General features: G+C 44.9%; 1 protein-coding gene across 1 annotated transcript in view; it reads right to left on the bottom strand.

Annotated features, from left to right (window-relative positions):
- LOC124616687 overlaps positions 1-16,984 on the bottom strand; it is a 207,646-nt gene that overhangs the window by 73,486 nt on the left and 117,176 nt on the right. The gene's annotated exons all lie outside the window — the stretch shown is intronic.

Consider the following 16,984-nt stretch of genomic DNA (forward strand, 5'->3'; position numbering starts at 1 on the left):
GACGGACAGTGGGTTAGGGGAAGAAATTTTGCGACAGATGCAAATGGAGGTGGATGGTCCGGATGCAGAGGCGTTATTAGAGCCCCTAACGGAAGATGACATACGAAGGCCACTCACGAAGGGTGCGGTGCATAAATGCCCTGGGACAATTGAGTTGACACTCCAATTTCATTGCGAATTTGCGGATTTAATGATGTCCCAATTGGCGTTGACGTATAATAAGTTATTGAGCCATGACACGGACGTTGCGTCGCAGTTCATGGCGGGGCTGCTTATAACAATATCGACATCTGCAGGGAGTGTCAGTGCCCATCAATTTCGACCGGTCACAATGCTCAATATTGACTATAAGATCTTTGCGCGAATGTTGGCGGCAAGGCTCAAGACTGTAATATCCGAGACATTGCCACCAGAACAGGCTTGTCAAGGGGTTCGGAGCAACATCCATTCTATCCTAGGTGAATACCGTGAAATAATTTCCCTGACGGAAGCTTGTCGCATGCGAGCGGCGTTCGTATCAGTGGATTTTGAACGTGTCTTTTAGAGGATCAACCATGATTTCCTTGACTCGACCATGCGACGCATGGCGATACCTCAGGATTTTATTACCGTCCTCATGCGCCTCCTTCGCGGCCCTCCTTCGACGGTGAGAGTCAATGGCTGGGAAGTAGGAACGATTCCTGTTTGCAGCTCAGTTAGGCAAGGATGTCCCTTCTCAACGATGCTGTTTGCAATAGCGCTCGAACCATTGATGCAGACTCTTAGATGGACTCTAACAGGCGTCCGACTCCGTGAGAGTTCCTTCACGTGTCGTGAGTATGCCGACGACTTGATGATACTCGTCCGGTCGAAGAACAAATTACGTAAGGTTGTTGCCCTTCTTACTACGTACGGAGGAGCGGCGGGTAGCAGGGTCAGCATGAATAAAACCAAGATTGTGCACATCGGACGAGGGCTGGACGCTCTGCACAGTCCGTTTACGACGGTGGACATCTTGTGATACTTAAGAGTATTGTTCACCCAAATCGCTACGATATCAGCGGCGGCGAGCTACCGACGTCTGCTCCAGCACGTCTGCCTGCATATACGCAACAATTCACTCCGAACCCACGACCTGCTCCAAAGGGTGGAATCTGTCCTCGCGACTGCCGCACCTGGCACAGGTACTGCCAATGCCAATGGTATTGCTAAGAGGCTAATAGCAGCCTTTGCATACTATGTCAGCCAACGTATGTTGTTTAAGGTCAAACAGCCGGCCGGAGTGGCCGAGCTGTTCTAGGCGCTGCAGTCTGGAAACGCGCGACCGCTACGGTCGCAGGTTCGAATCTTGCCTCGGGCATGGATGTGTGTGATGTCCTTAGGTTAGTTAGCTTTAACTAGTTCTAAGTTCTAGGGGACTGATGACCTCAGAAGTTAAGTCCCATAGTGCTCAGAGCCATTTGAAACATTTTAAGGTCAAATACGAGACTTTAATTCTCCCACACCATTCTGGAGGACTTAGTCTCACGAATGTGCAGAACACGGCTCTAGATCCATACCTGCGAGCGACGCTACGGAGATGGAACCACCGGCAACACGCCATCACATCGGCGATCCTGGACGTGCTTCTTCCCCCGTTCTTTGAACCGCACGTCACGCGATTCTTTGTTGATTTTAGTTACGCTCAGTTACAGATACTTTCTACAAGGATCGCCACTACCCGTGAGATATATCGATACCAGAGGCGTCATCATGGCAGCAATGTTGTCGATCTTAAATACCCAACCAGGGATTGGAGACAGATTTGGCGGGCTGTCCATACGCCTCTCCTCACCACGGCAGCGAGATCGTCTTGGTATGCCTTAATCAACCGCAAGACAGTCAACCGCCAACGATTGTACGACATTCACGCGGTAGATTCCCCGCTCTGGCTTATTTGTGGCATGCAGGACACCGACGAATATTCTCTGCAGTGCGGTGAGGCAAAGGATGTTTGGCGGCTTACGCAACGCATCATGGCACTCTTACGACGCACCGACGACTCCACGCTCACGACGGAAGCTTTATTTTTCCCTGACTCTGTCTTTTTTCCCTCACAGAAAAAGCCGGCAATCCGCTGGATTGGAGGACAGGCATCGCACTACGTGCTCTCGCGGACCGTGATATCGGGCATGGACTATTGGCATTATCTACTAGAACAATACGAAATCATCCGACGTCACTCTAAACACAAAACGCCCTTTACAAACTTTCTAGGCAGCATGTTTCATGACCCCTAGCAGCGGTGGGGAGTCCCAGGTTTACGTAGTTTCGCGGGATAGGATATTACTCGCAGTTAAGTGACGTGGATGTCACTCCGGCCCTATATTTCATTCCTTTCTTTCCCATATGTGATTTTTTTCTGGGACAAAAATTAAATAAATAAAATAAAAAAAGAATTCCTTCCCGCTGCCTCTCCCTTATCCTGTCAGGGTACGGGGACGCCGTGGCCAGGCCTTCAAGTACGATCCCTGGCCCGTCCCCCGGCTACGTGGGGTTTCCACAGCAACCGGTTCCCTAACGAGGTGTTTGCCAACTGAGCCTCCCCCACTGCCTGTCTACCCCAGTCGCTCACCCTCAGATCAGGTGTTGTCACCGTTTCTCAGACAGTATCGTCGTCGATTAGCATCAATAATTTCGCAAAGTTAATTTGCCGATTCTGGAGAGTTTCGTCATATATGTCACACGAAACTAATTATTTGTATTTGGCGGATCTCATTCACAAAAGTACGGTTTTAACGGTATTTCTAAAGTTCTAATACACAATCTGCTATTTGTTGAACTTTTATATCAACAAAACTGAAATTGTACTTGGTAAATTTCTTACATAACGTGGTCACTCGTCCTGTGAAGCTTCCAGAATTTTTGGTGAGGAAGGCGGAATGAGGACTCAGACAGCTGGTTGCCCACTTTTCTGTCACAGACTTTTAAACACGATCACATTTGCCGTTATTGTGCTTCAACAGGAGCATTTTTCAGCTGACTATTATGAAGTTCATTTTACAAAGATGAAATTCCAACTAGATGAACTTTGGTTGGAACGAATTTTATCATCTGTATTCATCAAGAACAACACTCTAGTTATCGAGACTTTATACGCCGCATCTAACCATAGGGAAATATTCTGTAATTTCTTTCAGATGAACACTCCCATTGTCGCGTAAATCTTTAACTACTAACTGTAAACCTGGCGTTGCCCGGATGTTTATTCATCCCAGTTTTTTATCCGTTCATCCCCTCCTCCTCATCTCTCTTGTCCATTTAGTCCTGTCTCGTCTCTCCATCCACCTCCTCCTTCCGCCCATCCGTCTCTCTTTCCATCTCCTCCATCTGCCGCCCCCCCCCCTCTCACAACACTTCATCCTCCTCTCCATCCATCTTCCCGTCTCTGTCCACCTCCTCCTTTTCTAATAGTACATCAAATTCACAATAACACCCCGAATTTATGTATTTATTACAGTGTTCCATTAGTCATTCATCACCTTCCCCCTTTTTCTGTTTACCTGCTGCTCCCTCTCTTTTTAATCTGCTTCTCTCACTTCTGTGGATGCACCTCCTTCCCCCTTCCCGCCCCCATCATGTTCTCCTCTCTCCGTATATCTCCTCCTCCGCCTCCGTCATGCCATCTCCTCTTTCCCCGTCTATGAAAAAACATGTATATCTGCCAACTTTCATGCTGACTGACGAGACGATGTTGAATTTATTTGAAGGTAGGCCAACCATCCGTCATCCAGCATACGTTGGCTTGAGTAAATACCTTCACCACGAAAACATACATACATGAGCCAACTCCCAAGCTGATCAGTCAAATGGTATGTAATTCTGTTGTAAGCACCCTCAGCCATACACCGTATGAAATTTCACGTAGACGGTGAGGTTCCCCTTGTTTTGAAGATCAAAAAATGGTTCAGATGGCTCTGAGCACTATGGGACTTCACATCGGAGGTCATCAGTCCCCTAGAACTTAGAGCTACTTAAACCTGACTAACCTAATGACATCACACACATCCATGCCTGAGGCAGGATTCGAACCTGCGACCGTAGCGGTCGCGCAGTTCCAGACTGTAGTGCCTAGAACCGCTCGGCCAGTCCGGCCGGCTTTGAAGATCAAATGTACAAAATTTCATCAAGATCGGAGCAACACTGTGGCTTTTGTTGAAATCCATAAGTAAAGTACCTTCCACCACGCACTGAACTAAGTTATGTACACAGTGACCTTCCTCTTGGTTTGGGAAATAGGAATTCATTTTTATACACCCCGCCCACTCTATGCCAACTTAGTTGCGAATCATAAATAATAGATTCAAACAACAGAAATCATGTAATGTTTTCTGTCGTATAAGGGGCAACATAGCTATTAAATAATAGTAACGACATTACGAGAGCAGTCACTTACAGTGTTACGTAAAATAACGTTATACCTTATAAATTATCACGACACAAAATGAAGATGATAAGCAATGTGGGACTTCCTTCCGTTTGCTTTGAAACTCTCGGAGTAATCCTGTGTGGTGAGGAGAGTGGGAGGGGGGCAGCAAGGGGAGCCTCGATTTGTTCTGCCGGCCCGGGCCTCTGACAGGTTTAGTGCGCCACTGTTGGTAGGAAACAACATGGTAGGAAACCCCACGACACCCTGTCTCCTGATCTACTATACTTCAGAACATGTGCTCCGTCTCTAATGACTTTGTTGTTAACGGTACGCTAAACACTAATCTCTTCCATGTGCCGCAATCTATGGAACACGTAATGCCAGCTTTTCGGCATCCACATCGTCCCCCACGTTCAGCAGAACATCGACAAAAGATATTCAGTATAGCTTCAGCTGCCACTGGGTCTTTGTTGTCAGGGTGTAGAGCAATCCATCCTCCCCTCGATTCCATCCTCACACGGTCTGCGGCAGGGCGTTAGTGAGCCATTGTCGTATCTGTAAATGGGCAACCAAATACACGTAATTTACAAGAAACGGTGTTGTAAAAAGCATTATATAAGAGCAGAAAGTAGTAATTGTTGTTTCTATTCCCCTCCCTGTCATTTGGTCATTGAGGAGTTACCATTTGCGAGAAAAAGCTACTGTCGAACAGTGACAGTCATCCTTTCATTAAAACTGGTGTCAACTGAAGTTTTGTGTGGACGATTTTCATCTTCTCTGCTCGTTTTATACTGGCGACGTCACCATAACCATGGAAAATCACAAGAAATTTTGACCATAATGTTTCTGCTATGTACTGAATGCAAAGTACGCAAAACTTGATTGCCACATCGCATTCCACGCGGTGAACGAGAAAGCCTCCATCTACAACATTGGCGTTCGTTCGTAGGTCATGAGTCATAACCGTCCTCGTACCGTCCTCACCGACCTTCATTAAAAGGAGACAATGGGAATTAAGGTAATTCGTATTCCATAAGCTTTGCAATGTCTTCATCTCTCTGTTTTTGCATGGCTGTTCTATAGAAAATTTTCAGAGGGTCTACAGTTACTGTTTCATTGTGCACTTTTATGACACTGTTCATACTAACCAAAGACAACACTACATTCTTCTTAGATTGTTTTACGTCATCAAAGTTACAACCAATATGATTTTGCATGGTTCTTGTACCAATTTCTAGGACTAGCGTGTCCGTTGAAGATTGTTCCCCTGCAACAGTCCCTCAGATTTCTTTTAACTGACTTAGCGGTGGTGTGCTCTTTTCTGCGAGTTGCATAACAAAACAGTACGTTTTGTTATTGAAAAAGTAACTGGCATTTACCAATCCACAAATTCCTTTCTCATCAGCACCGCAAAGGTCACGAGCAATATCACTCACGCAGAATGAACACCTATCGGTCGTTGTTTATAGGAACATATTTTATTATTAAAAAAACTCTTGATTACGGCAAATTTAGTGCACACTCAATAACCGAAAGTCACCCTACTATTTATAAACACGAATACGGTGAGGTTATTTTGTCTACTCACATTACAGAACTGAACAGGAAATGCTGGGAAGGGCAATAGTCGATTATTCTGTGTGTAAACTGAAGAACGAGCAGTTCTGGTGGCGGGGAAAGTGACATTTACCAGAAAAAAAGCCACAACAGTTGTACATGATGACTAAGAATCTATTTCCTCACTAGCCGTGCAACTCGCTGTGCGGAGATTTAAGTAGATTCTCTTCGTATGTGCAGTTTTATTAGTAACTAATATATGTATCCCATCTACTGTTAACGCATTTTGTGCAAAATAAACGCTTCCCTGACGTGTCCGCGCACAGTGCATTCTGTGAAAATAAACACTCCCAGGTGTGTCTACGTATGATTGTGAAACAGCATGTAGTTGTTTCCTGCGACATAATGGCACGGACAGAGTGGTGACTCACGTGCTCGCCCTCTGTTTTGCAGACGCACAAATGAGGAGAGTAAGTGACGTCATTCTGGCGACCTGTCTCGCCATCCATCGCCGCTCCCTCCCTCTCACACCAGCCCCATCCACAGGACACAATATAACTCTCAATATGGCTATACTGTACGCATATACCGTGCAGTCTAATATTTGGCCTTAACCCACTTAATTTAACACTAAACATTACTTTTATATCATTGAAACACAATGTTTTATAATCTGCGATTTTTCCATTTCCTGCAAAACAGAACCCTTTAGTTTTAGAGGAAACACGAAGAGGGCTTTTTTAACAGTAAATTTAATTTAGTTTAATTGTGTACTGGGAAACATTTCCGGTAGAAACTGTGGTTTTGTAGTTATTCAAGAAAAACTTACAAAGTGCCTTTGAAACACCCGCCCTTCCCACAGCAGGGTATGATGTTCACACTACACTAGTCTATTAATCTATTCGTCCTTTTTTGATCTTCATTGACTGGACCATAAGCAGGCTATTGCAAGGTGATCTGGAATTCCAGAACCACTTATCAGTGATGTAAATGCCCGTGACAGGAAAACGTGGTACGGAAACCACGGAACCTGGACTATGAAGCAATGGAAAAATATCATAAGGTCGGAGGAGTCTTGTTTCACACTGTTTCCAACTTCTGGTCGAGTTTATGTCCCAAGAGGGAAACAAGGCCGGCCGCGGTGGCCGAGCGATTTTAGACGCTTCAGTCTGGAACCGCGCGACTGCTACGGTCGCAGGTTCGAATCCTGCCTCGGGAATGGATGTGTGTGATGTCCTTAGGTCAGTTAGGTTTAAGTAGTTCTAAGTTCTACGAAACTGATGACCTCAGGTGTTAAATCCCATAGTGCTCAGAGCCATTTGAACCACGTGAAGGGAAACAAGGCGGCGGTTCGGAGATGCTTTTGGGAAAGTCCACTGGACCTGACGGGATACCAATTCGATTCTACACATCGTACACGAAAGAACTTGCCCCCTTTTAACAGCCGAGTACTGAACGTCTCTAGAGGAACGGAAGGTTCCAAATGATTGGAAAAGAGCACAGGTAGTTCCAGTTTTCAAGAAGGGTCGTCGAGCAGATGCGCAAAACTACAGGCCTATATCTCTGACATCCATCTGTTGTAGAATTTTAGAACATGTTTTTTGCTCGCGTATCATGTCATTTCTGCAAACCCAGAATCTACTCTGTAGGAATCAACATGGATTCCGGAAACAGCGATCGTGTGAGACCCAACTCGATTTATTTGTTCATGAGACCCAGAAAATATTAGATACAGGTTCCCTGGTAGATGCCATTTCCCTTGACTTCCGGAAGGCGTTCGATACAGTTCCGCACTGTCGCCTGATAAAGTAAGAGCCTAAGGAATATCAGACCAGCTGTGTGGCTGGATTGAAGAGTTTTTAAGCAAACAGAACACAGCATGTTGTTCTCAATGGAGGGACGTCTACAGACGTTAAAGTAACCTCTGGCGTGTCACATGGGAGTGTTATGGAACCATTGCTTTTCACAATATATATAAATGACCTTGTAGATAGTGTCGGAAGTTCCACGCGGCTTTTCGCGGATGATGCTGTAGTAAACAGGGAAGTTGCAGCATTAGAAAATTTCAGAGAAATGCAGGAAGACCTGCAGCGAATAGGCACTTGGTGCAGGGAGTGGCAACTGACACATAACATAGACAAATATAATGTATTGCGAATAGATAGAAAGAAGGATCCTTTATTGTACGATTATATGATAGCGGAACAAACACTGGTAGCAGTTACTTCTGTAAAATATCTGGATTTGAAGTGGAGTGATCATATAAAATTAAATGTTGGTAAGGCGGGTGCCAGCTTGAGATTCATTGGGAGAGTCGGTAGAAAATGTAGTCCATCAACAAAGGAGGTGGCTTACAAAACACTCCTATACTTGAGTATTGCTCATCAGTGTGGGATCCGTACCAGGTCGGGTTGACAGAGGAGATACAGAAGATCCAAAGAAGAGCGGCGCGATTCGTCACCTGTCAATCCTAAGGGCCCGGGTTCGATTCCCGGCTGGGTCGGAGATTTTCTCCGCTCAAGGACTGGGTGTTGGGTTGTCCTAATCATCATCATTTCATCCCCATCGACGCGCAAGTCGCCGAAGTGGCGTCAAATCGAAAGACTTGCACCAGGCGAGCGGTCTACCCGACGGGAAGCCCTCGTCACACGCCATTTCATTTCATTTCATTTCATGTCACAGGGTTATTTGGTAAGCGTGATAGCGTTACGGAGATGTTTAGCAAACTCAAATGGCAGACTCTGCAAGAGAGGCGCTCTGCATCGCGGTGTAGCTTGCTCGCCAGGTTTCGAGAGGGTGCGTTTCTGGATGAGGTATCGAATATATTGCTTCTCCCTACTTATACCTCCCGAGGAGATCACGAATGTAAATTTAGAGACATTCGAGCGCGCACGGAGGCTTTCCGGCAGTCGTTCTTCCCGCGAACCATACGCGACTGGAACAGGAAATGGAGGTAATGACAGTGGCACGTAAAGTGCCCTCCGCCACACACCGCTGGGTGGCTTGCGGAGTATAAATGTAGATGTAGATGTAGAACCATATCGTGATATTCCGTGCACCACATGGGTACTCTGCCAGGTCGCTTTACTGCCAAGGATTATGTGACCATTTAGACTGAGGAGATCCACCCCACTGTACAATTTTTGTTCCCCAATGGTGACGCTGTGTCCCAAGAGGACACGGCCGCACCCTGTTCACACAACTCCCACAATGCAAGACGAGAATAAGCTGTCGCGTCTCCTATGGCCACCACAGTCTCCAGATCTCAATATTAAAGTGGTCTACTTTGAAGAGAAGGGTGCCTAATCAAATGGTTCAAATGGATCTGAGCACTATGGGACTTAACATCTATGGTCATCAGTCCCCTAGAACTTAGAACTACTTAAACCTAACTAACCTAAGGACACCACACAACACCCAGTCATCACGAGGCAGAGAAAATCACTGACCCCGCCGGGAATCGAATCCGGGAACCCGGGTGTGGGAAGCGAGAACGCTACCGCACGACCACGAGCTGCGGACATTCGGGACCTGCATTTATCCATTTCGAGACCGTTTTATGCATGGTAATGTGTTGTTTGCCCTTTTTTGTTTTGTGTTTCCACATTTTTGTCCACCCTTGTATCTAGACTCTGGATTCTAGAGGTATTCTTCAGTTTCCTACAAACCGCTTCCATAGGGAGCAGCCGGCTTTTGTGGCAGAGCGGTTCTAGGCGCTTCAGTCTGGAACCGCGCGACCGTTACGGTCGCAGGTTCGAATTCTGCCTCGGGCATGGATGTGTGTGATGTCCTTGGGTTAGTTAAGTTTAAGTAGTCAAAAGTCTAGGGGACTGATGACCTCAGATGTGAAGTCCTATAGTGCTCAGAGCAATTTGAACCATTTGAGACATAGGGAGCAGGCAGTCATCACCATGTTCCACGCGGCACAGATACGCGCCTGACACAATTACATCAGGCACAGAGGCATTTAAGCATTCTTCCTGCGCTCCGCAACCGATTGTAAGGGGAAGGATTTTTAACATGTGGTACCATCTTCAGTACCCTCTGCCATCCGTTTTGCAGTGGTTTGCTAAGTATGAATGTAGGGAGTATCGAGACGAATACAGGAATTAGCGACCACAAGGCAGTTGCTGCTAGGCTCAATTCTGTAACACGTACAACCATAAAAAAGAAACGCAAAATATATCTATTTAAAAAAGCTCATGAAAATGCTCTTAACGCCTTTTTAAGAGACAGCCTTCGCTCTTTCCGAACTGATCATGCAAGCGTACAAAAAATGTGGAACGATTTCAAAGAGATAGTATCGACGGCAATTGAGAGATATAAAAAAACTAAACTCTCTCCGTCTTCAGGTCACGAGTGGCCCATCGGTACCATCCGGCCGCCGTGTCATCCTCAGCTGAGGATGCGGATAGGAGGGGCGTGTGGTCCGTATACCGCTATTTCAGTCGTTATGATGGTTTTCTGTGACCGGAGCCGCTGCTATTCGGTCGAGTAGCTCCTCAATTGGCAGCGCGAGGCTGAGTGCACCCCGAAAAATGGCAACAGCGCATGGCGGCCCGGATGGACACCCATCCAAGTGCCGACACGCCCGACAGTACTACACTTCGCTGATCTGTCTGGAACCGGTGTATCCACTGCTGAAAGGCCGTTGCCGAGAGATATATACCACATAAATTAATAAGTGATGGTACACGAAACGGGTCAGATCGCTGTTGGGAAAAAAAAAAAAAGTTTCAAATGGCTCTGAGCACTATGCAACTTAACTTCTGACGTCACCAGTCCCCTAGAATTTAGAACTACTTAAACCTAACTGTCCTAAGGACATCACACACATCCACGCCCGAGGCAGGATTCGAACCTGCGACCGTAGCGGTCGCTCGGTTCCAGACAGGAGCGCCTAGTACGGCACGGCCACTCCGCCCGGCAACAAAAAAAAGCATGCCAAAATTAAAAGAACGCAAAAGCCCCAAGACTGGCAAAGTTTTGCAAAAGTTCGAAATATATCGCATACTTCAATGCGAGATGCTTGTAATCATTTCCACAACGAAACTCTGTCTCGGAATCTGGCAGAAAACCCAAAGAGATTCTGATCGTACACAAAGCACACCAGTGGCAAAGCGCAATAAATACCTTCACTGTGCGATAACAAAGGTGAAGTCACTGATGACAGTGCCACTAAAGCTGAGTTATCAAACACAGTTTTCCGAAACTCCTTCACCAAAGAAGACGAAGTAAACTGCCAAGATAAGAAACATAGAAGTAGATATTCTCGGTGACGCAAAGCAGCTTAAATCACTCAATAGTCAAGGCCTCCGGTCCAGATTGTATACCAATCAGGTTCCTTTCAGAGTATAATGATACAATAGCTCCATACTTAGCAGTTACATACAACCGGTCGCTCACAGAAAGATCCGTATCCAAAGCCTGGAAAATTGCTCCTGTCACACCAGCACCCAAAAAGGGAAGTAGGAGGAATCCGCTAAATTACAGACCCATATCACTAATGTCGATTTTCAGTAGGGTTTTGGAACATATACTGTGTTCTAACATTATGAAGTGCCTCAAAGAAAACGATTTATGACACATAGTCATCACGGATTTAGAAAATATCGTTCTTGTGAAACACAACTAGCTCTTTGTACTAATGAAGTAATCAGTGCTATAGACAGCGGATATCAAAATTAATTACGTATTTTTAGATTTCCAGAAAGCTTTCAACGCCGTTCCTCACAAGCGTCTTCGAACCAAACTGTATGACTATGGAATATCGCCTCAGTTGTGCGACTGGATTAGTGATTTCCTGTAGAAAGGTCACAGTTCGTAGTAATAGACCTAAAGTCGTCGAGTAAAGCAGAAGTAGTATCCGGCGTTCCCCAAGGAAGTGTTATAGGCCCTCTATTGTTGCAGATCTAATTAACGACATAGGAGATAATCTGAGTAGCCGTCTTAGACTGTTTGCAGATGATGCTGTCATTCACCGTCTTGTAAAGTCATCAGATGATCAAAACGACATGCAAAATAATTGAGATAAGGTACCTGTATGGTGTGAAAAGTGGCAGTTGACCCTGAATAAAGAAAAGTGTGGAGGTATTCACACGAGTAGTAAAAGAAATCCGCTAAAATTCCAATTACGCAATAAGTCACACAAATCTGAAGGCTGTAAATTCAACTCAGTACTTAGGGATAACAATTACAAAAATCTAAATTGCAACGATCACATAAATAATGTTGTGGGTAGAGCAAACCAAAGACTGCGATTCATTGGCAGACCAGTTAGAAGGTGAAACAGGTCTACTAAAGAGACTGCTTACAGGACGCTTGTCCGCCCTATTCTGGAGTATTGCTGTGCGGTGTGAGATCCGCATCAGGAGGGGCTGACGGATGTTCAAAGAAGGGCAGCTCGTTTTGTACTATTGCGAAATAGGGGAGTTGGTTTTACAGACATGATATGTGAATTAGAGTGGCAATCATTAAAACAAAGGCGTTTTTCGTTCCGACGGGATCTTCCCATGAAATTTCAATCACCAGTTTTCTCCTCCGATTGCTAAAACATTCTGTTGGCACCCACCTACATAGGGAGAAAATGATCATCACGATAAAATAAGAGAAATTAGGACTCGTACAGAAAAACTTAAGTGCTCGTTTTTCCCGCGCGCCGTTCAAGAGTGGAACGATAGAGACACAGCATGAAGGTGGTTCATTGTACCCTCTGCCAGAAACTTTATTGTGAATAGAAGAGTAATCACGTAGATGTAGATGATGTCCACTGGGGCTCCCTGGCCTGTAAAGTATACTACAGATTCTAAACGTGATGTTTCATCGCTTCTCTGACGAGCTCAACTGTATATCCCTTCGCCTTCGCTACATAGTGGGAGTGTTAAAGGCCCACTGTTATTCCTGGGCTACTACGTAAACGATTTAGGAAACAATCTGGGTAGCATTCAGATTGTTTACAGATGATGCTATCGGTTTCCGTCTTATAAAGTCACAAGCTGATCTAAACAAATTGCAAAGCGGTTTAGACAAGATAGCCGGCCGGAGTGGCCGAGCGGTTAAAGGCGCTACAGTCTGGAACCGCACGACCGCTACGGTCGCAGGTTCGAATCCTGCCTCGGGCATGGATGTGTGTGATGTCCTTAGGTTAGTTAGGTTTAAGTAGTTCTAAGTTCTAGGGGACTTATGACCACAGCAGTTGAGTCCCATAGTGCTCAGAGCCATTTGAACCATTTTTTTTAGACAAGATATGGTGCGAAAAGTGACAGTTGACTCTAAATAATGGTAAATGTGAAGTCATTCACATGAATACCAAAAGGAATCCGCTAAATTTCGGTTACACGGTAAACCACACAAATCTAAAGGCTGCAAATTCAACTAATTACTTAGGGATTACAGTTACGAATAACTGAAGTTGGAAGGATCACGCAGATAATGTTGTGGGTAAAGCAATCCAAAGACTACGATTTATTGGCAGAACACTAAGGAAACGCAACAGGTCTACTAAAGAGATTATCTGCAAAATGCTTGTACATGCTCTTCTGGGGTACTGCTGTGAGGTGTGGGATCCGCATCAGTCAGGATCGACGGAGGTCATCGAAAAGGTTCAAGAGAAGGGCACCTCGTTTCGGACTATTGCAAAATAGGGGAAGAGCGCCTCAGGTATGACACGTGAATTGGTGCTAACACACATTACAACAAAGGCGTTTTTCGTTACGGCATGATCTCGTGAAATGTCATCGACATCTTTCTCCTCAGCGTGTGAAAATAGTTTGTTGGTGCCCACAAATTTAGGGAAGAATGGTCATCATAATAAAATAAGAGAAATCAGAGCTCACACGGAAAGATTTAACTGTTCCTTTTTCCCCAGCGCTGTTCGAGAGTGGAACGGCGAGAAATAGCTTGAAGTTCACTGAACGCTCTGCCACGCACTTAATTGTGAATTGCAGAGTAATCATATAGAAATAGATGCAGACTTACGATGTCTGCGTTGGATAGGCGAAAATTATATGCTATACACAACAGGAAGTTTGCCAGAGGATGTGTGAAACGCCCGTGGATTTTTTTCTTAAGAACTCTAAGACATCAAGTCGAAAATTCAGTACCAGATGAACCAGTTATCTCAACACACCGTGTAGCAAATTAGAGGAATGAGAATCTTTCAATAGAGGGTTCTTATGAAGCACATGAAACATTTCAAAAAATAGCTACAGGTAATCGGCCAAGAAGAACGTGACAAATAAAACATTATGTGAAAGACAAATTCCTAAAGGTATTTTTAGAGTGTCTGTCACACGGCACATATCTAATCGGTGATTCAATTCTGCCCATACCAGACCAGCAAATAAAGAGTGACGGTAAGAGCAGCTGCTGCGATGCCGTGTCGCAGGTCTTGAAGTTCTGTGGTTGAGGTATAACATAAACGGTATAGTAGATTTAAATTGATAAGGAAAAATAGCAAAGCGTCAAGTCCGGCGACCTAGGTGGCAGCTCAAGTAGAACGAGGTCGGCACCCTTAGCACAGCGCATCCAGCGACGTGGCAGCATCTCAGTCAGGCAGGTAGTCTCATACACAGTCGTGGAAAAGTGGGGAGGCGCCATCCTGTTGAAAGATGGAATCCCTGCTATCAGTCTCACAAGGGGAGGCCGCCAATTGTGAAATTCAGATTCGATTCATACTGCGCATAATAAAAGCTCATGGCCAGAGGTGTAATGTGGCAAAGCACCAAGATCCACTTCTCAGCCGTTGTCGAGAAAATCGACAGTTACAAGAAACCGTGGCGCAGCGGTAAGCGCTCGGGTTCGTAATCCGAAGGTCGCCGGATCGAATCTTGCGCCATGCAACCTTTTTTTTTTTTAGTATTTCTTTTTTGTAATTGAAATATATATATATATATATATATATATATATATATATATATATATATATATAAATTCACGGCAATCAGTTGCAACAATTATGCATATAATAAGTTGTTGAAACTCGTTTGTCGTGGAAAAACTGGCGACTTCGAACATCATTATGTTTTCCGCAAACAAAGTTGTATTTCACAAATGTTATTAATTATCTTCATAATGTTATCCACGTATAGTTAACGGAAGACGTAGAAACGATATTCCGAAACGAATACGTACAGGGTAAGTCAAACGTTCGAATTAGAATAGAGACACCACGAACACAAATTTGCTGTGGCAGGTATGAAATATAAACTCCGTTACTCGCTCGTTACGCTTGAAGGACAGATGTTGAATGGGCCGAAACGAGCCGCCGCATAAGAGCGTAGTTGCCTGCTAACTTCGAAAGAAGGTAGATGCGGTCCCTAGCGCAACTTATAACATTGTCGAAAATCGTGCGGACGGGAGAGCTTTGGTACACCCTGTTAAACAAACGGAAAAATGGAGCCGGTACAATTGGAGAGCGATCCGCCTTCACCAACATGCATAAGCAATTCATTAATAGTTTATATATATATATATATATATATATACTTGAATTACAAAAAACTAATGATAAAAAAAAATTTGCATGGCGCGAGATTCGATCCGGCGACGTTCGGATTACAAGCCCGAGCGCTTACCGCTGCGCCACGACGCTATGGAAAATTATTAATCGTAGAGAGTATTTCACCGCAACGGTTTCTTTTAACTGTCGATTTTCTCAACAACGGCTGAAAAGTGCATCTTGGTGCTTTGCCACATTACACCTTTGGCCATGAGCTTTTATTATGCGCAGTATGAATCGAATCTGAATTTCACAATTGGCGGCCTCCCCTTGTCAGATCGCAACACACGCCACCATCGCAGCATGTCTACGCAGGAGTCACCACCGACATTTCTCTCAAAAAAAGAAGGGTACATAGACTATATCGTTGGATACGGCGCAGAACATGCTAAATTTCTCGAAATTCCGGACGTGTTCGACAGTTGCACGTGGATTCTCTGTCCCCCATATGCGCGTGATGAGCCGGTTGGCCTATCCTAAGAGGTGAAACGTGGCTTCGGCACTGAAGATTAATTTGCTTGCAAAGTCTTCAGTGCAGAACTGCAGATGGCGTAGTTTGTCGTCATAGCTTATGACTTGCAGGAGCTACAATTTGCACCCTACACTCTTAATCTAATATAAAAGATTTTGCGCACTGCTGCCTGAGGCATGTTCAGTTCTGTTCTATCTCAATTGGCAGACTTTGTCGGACTTACATCACGTGCCTCTCACGGTCCACTGTCTTATGATACATCCGGTCGTCCTCAACGATTTACATCGCACAAATAACACTGATCTTCGAATTTCTTGTACCACTTCACTGTACTGTTGCAAACCGGTTGTGTCCAGTGGAACTTACCACGGAAAGCTCTTTGCATACTCACTACCGATTTGCAACGTGGCCGAGCGTTTCTAGGCGCTTAAGTCTGGGACCGCGCGACCGCTACGGTCGCAGGTTCGAATCCTGCGTCGGGCATGGATGTGTGTGATGTCCTTAGGTTAGTTAGGTTTAAGTAGTTCTAAGTTCTAGGCGACTGATGACCTCAGCTGTTAAATCCCATAGTGCTCAGAGTCATTTCAACCATTTTTTTAAATTATTATTGGCAACAGCCTAATTCTACCACACAAAATGATATCTCTGCCTGGTTCTCCATTATTTTCAGTAACTACGGTCGGTGTCGCCCCTGCCGGCAGTTTTACACCTAATTTGCCGGCACCACTACCAAAAATGACTGACAGTTCGTCTTTTACTTAGTGTATCATTTGTTACATTATGTTTAGACGTTTATCAATATCACTTTTCTAAATGTTTCATGGACCTTATAATTACCTGATAGTGGTTGTTGATTGCCGGAGAATTCGCAGGAAAGTTCCTAAGCTATTGTCTCTCCCAGCAAGCAGTTGCACCACATCCTACAAGAGTTGGCTGAAACCCTTAGTAGAGCGCAGGGAAATTTTCGACACGTGGATCAATATCGGAAAGAAAGGTTAAATTATCCAGAAGAAGGAATGTGAAATGGAATGATCACATAGATTCAGTCACAGGCAAATCAGGTGGCATA

This window comes from Schistocerca americana, chromosome 5, assembly GCF_021461395.2.
Source record: "Schistocerca americana isolate TAMUIC-IGC-003095 chromosome 5, iqSchAmer2.1, whole genome shotgun sequence".
NCBI lineage: Eukaryota > Metazoa > Arthropoda > Insecta > Orthoptera > Acrididae > Schistocerca > Schistocerca americana.